This window comes from Tamandua tetradactyla, chromosome 4 (genome assembly GCF_023851605.1).
Source record: "Tamandua tetradactyla isolate mTamTet1 chromosome 4, mTamTet1.pri, whole genome shotgun sequence".
NCBI lineage: Eukaryota > Metazoa > Chordata > Mammalia > Pilosa > Myrmecophagidae > Tamandua > Tamandua tetradactyla.
This window is the reverse complement of record NC_135330.1, coordinates 137,647,412-137,656,540: the sequence shown is the minus strand read 5'-3', so window position 1 is coordinate 137,656,540 and position 9,129 is coordinate 137,647,412. Positions and strand designations below refer to the sequence as shown.

Here is a 9,129-nt window from a genome sequence, read left to right as displayed (position 1 = left end):
ACACATGGGGCAGCCCCAGTGTAAGGAAATGAGATGACATGATTAAGGGGACCAAGGGAGACCTGGCCAGTATCCATTGAGGCCCAACCAAAGAACAGTCATAGGCACTCTTCCCATGTTCCAGGGAGATTAGTAGAAGTCCCAAAAATAGTATACTAATGCAAGCCCAGATGCCTGAGAAAGTCCTATTTTTCTGGGCACCCATTTCATCAGCCAGTCTTCCCCTGAAAGTCAAAGATAGCTCTAAAAAAGTGTCCATGGGCCCGAAAACTACCACTGATAATTTATTAGTGACTATCTTTTCTGTCTTTAACAATCAAAACAAGGCTAAGGAGAAGGCAAAGAGAAGTATGCTTAAGAGCAGAGAACAAGCCCAGCTTATTGCAGTCACTATTAACAGTGCCCTGTCCTCTTGAGATCACCTAAGTCATGGCTTCAAGCCTCAAGAGCCTTGCTTCAACTGTGAGTCAGAGGGCCATTGGCATGGAGGATGTCAGAAACCTCAAGGCAGCCCTCAGTCTTGGGATCCACGAGGGCCTTGTCTTGGATGCCACCAACATGGGCTTTAGGCCCAGGGACTGCACTATCTCCTGAAGAGGGGAAGGACAGCCCCTTGAGCTCTGCTCACAGCAAGTGGAGAAGACTGAGGGTGCCTGAGGCTGCATATGGCTCTGGTGACTTCACATCTGACCAATTTAGAAAAGCCCTGGGTGATATTTGATGGGACAGATAAGATTATTAATTTCTAAATTAACAGTGGGCCTAACTCCACTCAGCCTAGTTAAGGAACTGATAGTAAAACCCAAACTAAAATCTTAATTACCCCTTTACTTTGTAGGCCTGAGGACATTCTAGTGTCCTATGAATTTCTCATTGACCCAGAATACCCACCCCTTCTAGGGAGATCTTTTTCACTCCCTGGGTGCCACCTAAAGACTAGTAAACCAAGTTAATGTTTATCTCTTGTTTGCCCCATGGCTCCCACTAGATTGAGACCTCTTAGCATCCCAAAGGCGACCTTTAGGTGAATAAGCTTTGACTGCATGCAAGTTTTCCATCCTAAATCTTAAAAACACTTTTTTGTATCCTTCTTGACGATAACTACCAATACCTATTTGCTGTTAAATGGCAGGTGTTTAAAAATAAGATTCCCACCCTACTCACTTAGTATTGCCCCAAGAGTTTCAAAATAATTCCTATATCTTTAAAGACACTTGGCAGCAATATTTACTGGTCTCCAACTGCTCAAAATACAGGCTATCGATACATTAAAAATTTACATTAACATATTTCTAATATCATTGCTAACTAAATAGATATGGAAAGTCAAAGAAAGGTTTAGGAAACTGTAGTGATGATTGGCCACAAATGCTCAATGGATATAGAAAGTTGCAGAAGGTTTAAGAAAGTGAATTGGCAGTCATTACTGAATACAAGTGATGAATCAATGTGAGAAATCATGGAGAATTTAAGAAAGCAAGTTTTGTTTGTAGTCATTGCTGATTACATGACATTATAGGGGGTTTATAAAAATAATTTCTGTCTATTCTAATCATTGCTGCTCTCTGTTAAGCTGTTCTTGATGAAAAGTTATAAAATTTTTACTTAACCATCTGAGTACTCTCTCTAAAAGATAAAAAATTTACATTAGATCAGAAAAATATCTTTATCAATATTTAACTCTAGCATCCTTTATTTCAGAAGAAAATTCCCCTCCATCCTAAAGGAAAACCATTACAAAAGATTTGTTCTTTCACACTGTGAAAGTAAAGTGCTGCAACAGTTTAATATATAAGCTAAAAAGCATTTAAGAAGTATTACAATAATTAAAAGAAATTTTCTTTCCTTCTGTTAGCTACATTTGCATGGTTGAAAAATTATCCATACATTTAAAAATTATTTAAAATTTCTAAAAACTTAACAATATTCTCACTATCCATGTTCTAACCTAGTACTGATGTTAAACAATCAAATTTACTTGTCAATTACACTGCTTTACTCTAGGTCTTCTCTAAAAGCACAGGTTGTCAGCTATAAGTCAATACTTCATCTTCAACAACAAAAAACTTTAAAGGAGAAACAAGACAAGTATATAAACTATAGTCTACCTGTTAATTAACCTAACCCTAGTAAGTGTGCAAAGATAAAACAAAACTTCTGTTCTAGTTTGTCAAATATTTTTATTTTTAAAAGCAGTTCCACTAAACAAAAAGCATAATAGCAAGGTATATGATATATAACCAAACTGAAGTGAAGCCAAAGCCCTGACTCCAGGGACTTTAGCTCAGAAAGCAAAACTAATTGCCCTCACCTGAGCCCTAAAACAAGACAAGACAAAACAAAACAAAACAGAAAAAAAGGAAAAAAAGTCTAAGTCTCTACACTGATACCATATATTCATTCTTAGTCCTCCATGGTCACACAGCAGTATAAAAAGAGCAAGACTTTTTCACAAAAGGCAGAATCTCAATTAAACACTGACAAAAAATACTCAATGTCTTAAATGCCATGCTCTTATCAACAGAAAAAATAGTGTTAATTCATTACCCTGGGCATTAAAAAATAATACTAACACCTTTTGAGGAAATAACTGGGCCAACACAGCAGCCAGAGGCACATCTTAATCAATCAGCCCCCTTCTAAGCTTTATTTCTGCACCCCTTAACTTGACACATGCAACCTCTTACTACCCAGTTGAGTAAAGTGCCCTTCCCAAATAAAATTTACTCTTGGATGTAAAAACCAGCCATCTCCCTCCCTCCACCCATCTCACTTAGCTAATGCTTCTTCTAGACCCATTCACTTTTATCCTCCTCTTGCTATTAATTGGCTCTTGAATTTTTAAGCTTCTCAACAAGTTTGTTTCTTCCAGATTAGAAATATTTCACCAATGAAGTTCTCTTTACCAGAGGCTACACTGCTGTTCCCCGTGTTCAACCAGCCACCATCAATAGCATAGCCAAGACTTCTATACTCTCATAAGTAAGGCCTATGACCCACCAACAGCTTGAAACAATTACAGAAGATGGACCATTGGCCCAAATTCCCTTAAGAGTAAGGGAAGTTAGAAACCTCTGAGGGGGAAATGATTCAGGGTTAGAATAAGGACAGTGCATGGCTGAGCACAGGGAAAACTCCAAAGAGATTTCAGTCCTCAGAGAAAGATATGTCTGAGAAAAACAGCAACAAACAACACCTGGGGGTCAAATAACCCTCCCTTGAGTGAGTCATCTGAAGAGGAGGGTAGAGCCAACTGACCCACCCAAATGTGCTATCTCCGAACAGGCATTTCCCTAGACAGAAAGGGGGTGTTCCAGTTTGCTAGATGCTGCAATGTGATATATCAGAAATGGAATGGCATTTCAAAAAGGGGAATTTAAAAAATTGGAAGTTTGCAGTTCTAGGGCCATGAAAATGTCCCAGTTAAAGTAAGTCTAGGGTGGACCATGGTGGCTCAGCAGGTAGAGTTCTTGCCTGCCATGCCTGAGACCTGGGTTTGATTCCCGGTGCCTGCCCATGCAAAAAATAAAGTAAAAAATAAAAAGTAAGTCCATAAAAATGTCCAAAATAAGGCACCAACAAGTGGTTACCTTCACTCAAGAAATGCCAGTGATGTTCAGGGTTTCTCTCTCAAATGGAAAGGTACATGGCAATATCCGCTAGCTTTCCTTCTAGGCTTCTTACTTCATGAAGCTACCCCAGGAACGTTTCCTTCTTCATCTTCAAAGATCTCTAGGCTGCATGGGCTCTGTCAGTTCTTGTGGCTCTCATAGTTCTCTCCAAAATGTTTCCTCTTTTAAAGGATTCCAGTAAATTAATCAAAACCCACCTGGAATGGGTGGAGTCACATCTCCATCTGATCAAGGTTAATACCCACAATTGGGTGAGTCACATCTCTGTGGAGATGATCTAATCAAGTTTCCGACCTATAGTGCTGATACACAAAAAATGGCTTTTCTAGGGTACATAATCCTTTCAAACCAGCACAGAAGGAGAAGAGCACGAACCCTGAACAAGGAAGGGGCAGGAAAGCAAGTAAAGCCAATCTATAAAAGCAAATGGCTCCATATTGCCTATTGCCTTTGCCTCCCTCACCTCTGTCTTTGTGTGACTGCCTACATGTCCTCTTACATGTGTTCTCAATAAATTTCTACCTGCTTACTTAAAAATATATAAATACAGCATGAGCTTGTCATCTGAAGGAACAAATATATTTTCACCAGAGCACATAAACTCTATGAGTAGTTTTCTCCTTCAATATTTAAAATAATTCTTACTTCCTCTAGTTTGTTGTATGCCAATGAACAAGTTCACATTCAATTTGACATTTTCTCTTTAGGAAATGGGCAAATATGAAATCACAGTTATCCGTGTTATTGTTATCTGATTGGCCTGAAGTGATGGGTAATAGAAGTCCTCTAACATAACTTCCAGGAAAGCTGACCCAGCTTAGTCTGCGAATGTTAGTAGCAGATGGCGCAGGGAGTCTGCCTGAGATATAGTTCCCCTAGGCTTTGGAACAGGTGTCCAGTCATGGGTGCAGAAAAAAATATAATTTTACATTGCATACATAGCAGAAAAATTAAGGATTTAAGCCTATTCTTAGAAAAGGTTCTCAAACAGAATTATGATCAGTTTCTGCTAAAGGTCTCTATAAGTATTGGCTGCTTTTAATGAAAAAACAAAGATAAGTAGCTCTAGATATTGTTACTATTGATAATATTAAGATTGTCATCATTCAAGCATAACCTTTTCTCCTATTGCTGTCATTGGGCTTTAGTAGAATGCAGTAAATTGATATCTCAGTGTAGCTAGAGAGAACAGTTGAGTAAGACTAAACTTGGACTCAGCAGTGAGGAAATTAATGATCAGCTTTTTATCACTCATTGTCTAAGAGCCATTTACTTAGCCTGTTTATTCTTTCTTAGCTTTATAGTAAAATAACCAAACAACATGCCTCTCTGACAGGTGATGTGAGATATTAAGAAGAAGATATGCAGAAACATTGCAAAGAGTACTTATCACATAACAGGTAATTAGTAAATGTCAGTTAGATTAGCTTCAAAATTAATATTATTATTATTTTATAACTCTAAAAATTTTTTAAATGGCCCTTCAGTGTTAGGAAAAAAGTGTTAAGCTTTTTTTTATTCCATGTAAGATTTAAGGCCATTAAATATATATATATATATAATATTTATAAATATTGTCAGGAAAGTTGGGGTAAATGATAATCAGATGGGGATAATTTAAGACAAATAAGATCAGTATATAGATGCATGTCAGTCAGAAAGAGAGATACCTATTACCACCTCCAAGGGATGGGTCTCCCACATGGGGAGCAGCAAGTGGCATAACAATGCCTGCTACCAGGAACAACAGAGCAAGGGTCCTGACCAACTCCATGGTTTACAGGGGTTAGAGCCACACATGAAAGCGCGGCTCACACAAGCCCCGGATGGAATGGTAACTAGCATTACAGAAGAGACAGAGCAAGATTAGCTTCACCAATGGATGTTGGGCCCCAGGGCCAGCAGGTCTCCCTCAAAGCCAAGACATGATCTATACACACATTTTGTGTCATAGTAGAAGGACACTTATCCCTCTACACCAGGAATAGATATATAAAAAGCTGAGAGTTGGGAGCCCTAAAATGTACATGCTTTTTTGGCCACATTATTTCCAAGGAATGTATATAGATGCTCAGGGCGAGATAGGAAGAAATGTCCTGGCAGAGAGACATCATCAGTTAGGAGATATGTTTACTTCAAGGCACTCCTGAGAAGGGAGTCAGTCCACATTTATCATTCCATCCTAAGAGCTAGGCCAACACGGTTCCAAACAGTGAGCTTATTGTGGGTCCCAGAGTAAGGTGGTAGATTGTAGTGAGACCACACCCCACCAAAATATACGTATACTTCATGATGCAGCACGCCACTGGAGTAATGTCAGATTTTTTTACTTTAAGTCTTCAGCAACCAAAGAAAAGGGAACAATATATTCATAAAAATTATAATGTTCAAAAGCAAACACACACACACACACACCAAACTGTATGTTTCAAAGAAGTGCTAGTTTTCTTGATGCAGAAACATTTTCATAAGGATAAAGCACTAATTAATGAAAACTCCTTTGAAACTTTTCTGTAATAAAAACAATAAATAGTTGTGCATGGCTAGTCCTATAGCATCTTTAATACAAGCACATATCATAGAAAGGAAATCTTTCAGGATAAAAAAGTTGCAATATTTTATAGTCTCTTTCATTCAAAACCTGATTTATTGAAAATCTGTTGTATGACAGACACTGTTCTAATATCTGTGATAATCTTGGTGAATGAAAAACCATTTTTTCAATTCTTATGAGATTTAAAATTTTTGTGGCATGTAAAGGAAAATAAAGCACAAGTAAGTAATAATGCATTTACAGTTTATGACAGTGTATAAAATTTTAAAAGAGCCAGGGGATATAGCAGAACTGGACTTATCTGGTAATAGAAAGAATTTTGTGTTTCCTTTAGCTAGAATGGTTAAAAAGGATATTTGCAATTAAGTGAAATTTAACCTGAGACTGTGTTAGGGTTCTCTAGATAAACAGAACCAACAGGAGAAACCTGTAAATCTGAGATATATAAAGGTGTTTCATGCAATTACGGGAATGGAAGAGTCCAAGATCCATTGGGTAGGTTGTGATGCTGGTAGCTCCTATGAAGGGTCTGGAAGAACTGCACGGGAGAAGCTTGCTGGCTGAAGAAGCAGTGAAAGAGTCTTTTTTCTTCTTTAAAAGCCTTTAGCTGATTGGATTATCTCACTTTTGGGAGTCATGCCTTACCTTAGTTGATCACAGATGTACTCAACTGACTGATGACTTGATACACTAGCCACAAAATATCCTTGCAGCAAAGGTCAGGTTAGTGCTTGCATGAGCAGACAAGTAGGCATAATCACTTGGCCAAGTTGACACTGGAACCTAACCATCACAGACTCAAATGATGAATATAAGTAATCATAGAAAGCCAAAAAAGAGTAGCCTTAGGAATAAAGAATGGCATGTTCAAAAACAAAAAGATATTCTGGTCAACCAAGATGTCCCAAGGTTCTAGCTGGATACAAATTTAGGAACAGACAATTTAAGGAATAAATATTAAATTTAAAATATTAAAATGTACAGTGTGCAACAAAAGATTTTTATAATTTAGAGAAAAATGAAATAATGGCCCATCAAAAGAAGCAAGACGAAATTTCAAAAAAAATCAAAAGAGAGAACCTGACTTTGGACATATAGGACAAAGACTTGTAAAAATGACCATTGATATGCCTAAAGAAATAAAAGAAAACCCAAAGAAAGAATGCAAGGATATAAAGAATGCTATGAATGAACAATAGGATAATCTTAATAAAGAAATTTTTAAAAGAACCAAACAGAAATATTGGAATTGATGAAAATATCTGTCATGGTTAGGGACAGGTGTCAACTTGGCCAAGTTATGGTACCTGTTCATCTGATTGGGCAAGCACTGGCATGTCTGTTGCAATGAGGACATTTCATAGGATTAGGTCATGATCACGTCAGCTACATCCACAGCTGATTCCATTTGTAATCAGCCAAAGGGGAGTGTCTTCTGCAATTAGTGATGCTAAATGCAATCATGGGAAGCCTTTTAAGGAGGACTCAGAGGAGACAGGTTCCATTCCTGCTTTGGCTGGTGAGCCTCTCCTGTGGAGTTCATCCAGGCCATCCATTGGAGTCGTCGGCTTCGCAGCCTGCCCTGTGGATTTTGGACTCTGCGTTCCTACGGTCACATGAGACACTTTCATAAATTTTATATTTGCAAGTGTTCCCTGCTGACTCTGTTTCTCTAGAGAACCCTAACTAATACATCTTGGTACCAGGAGTGGTTCTTAAGGAACAGAATCTTAAAAATGGGTTTTTATGAATGGTTTTCTACTTTGACTGGGTTCAGAGACACTAAGGACTCTGATTCCCATAATGAGAATGACACTCCCAATCCATGGACTGAGTTGGCAAAGGAGATAGTCAAAATATCATCATTCGATTCTCCTAATGCTTCGCTTGTACGAAGCCAGACTCTGGGGGATAATGTTTTTGACACCTTTACAGAGTTTTGTAGAAATAAGAGTTATAGAGATGTTGGTTGGTTGTTGTTAGATACACTGTCTACATTAACGGGTGAAAGGGATGGGCTTAAGGCTTCAAACAAGAAGCTTAAGTGCCGCCTGAAAGATGTAGAGGTTTCTATGAGTATCCTGAAGGAAAATTTTATTTCCTGTAGCTGTAGACTTGAGATCTCTGAAAATCAGACTCAGAATTTTATTGTTAGAGTAGCAACTTTACAACGTAAACTGAAATCTCAGTCTTGCATGGTGTCTGCCGTTAAATTGAGGGCACTGATTGGAAAGGAGTGGGACCCTGAAAAACGGGATGGTGACATATGGATTGATAATGATGTTGGGGGTGAGATTGAAACCCTAGACCATGCTGAGCCTTCTTTAGATAACCCTGTAATAGTCTGCCCTGAGGACATAGCCGCCCCACCTCCAGCCTGCCTTGAGGAATTGGCCACCCAACCTCCTCCTGAAGGGATTAGCCCTAGAGTTGTTAATCCTGTTTCACCAGATGAAACTGCAAATGAAAGCTCTGAAGCAAATGGCTTGGAAGATATTTCTAATTCTTTTCATGACACACGCCCACCACCCCTCATTTCTTCTAGACCTATAACTAGACTAAAGTCCCAACAGGCCCCTAAAGGTGAGGTACAAAGTATCACACATGAGGAGGTACGTTATACTCCAAAAGAACTGTGTGAGTTTTCCAATTTATATAGACAGAAATCAGGGGAATATGTGTGGCAATGGATTTTAAGAGTGTGGGATAATGGTGGGGGGAATATAAGGCTGGATCAGGCTGAATTTATTGATATGGGCCCACTAAGCAGAGATTCTGCATTCAATGTTATAGCTAGAGCAGTTAGAAAAGGTGTTAACAGCTTGTTTGGGTGGTTGGTTGAAACATGGATCAAAAGATGGCCAACATTACCTGAGGTTGAAATGCCCGAACTGCCCTGGTATAATGTAGATGAGGGGATCCAGAGGCTTAGAGAGATTGGGA

At 38.6% G+C, this 9,129-nt stretch overlaps 1 pseudogene; it reads left to right on the top strand.

The window, feature by feature from the left end:
• Positions 1-490: 490 nt before the first annotated feature.
• The window catches only part of LOC143680504 (NADH dehydrogenase [ubiquinone] 1 alpha subcomplex subunit 5 pseudogene), a 33,280-nt pseudogene continuing 24,641 nt past the window's right edge, over positions 491-9,129 (top strand).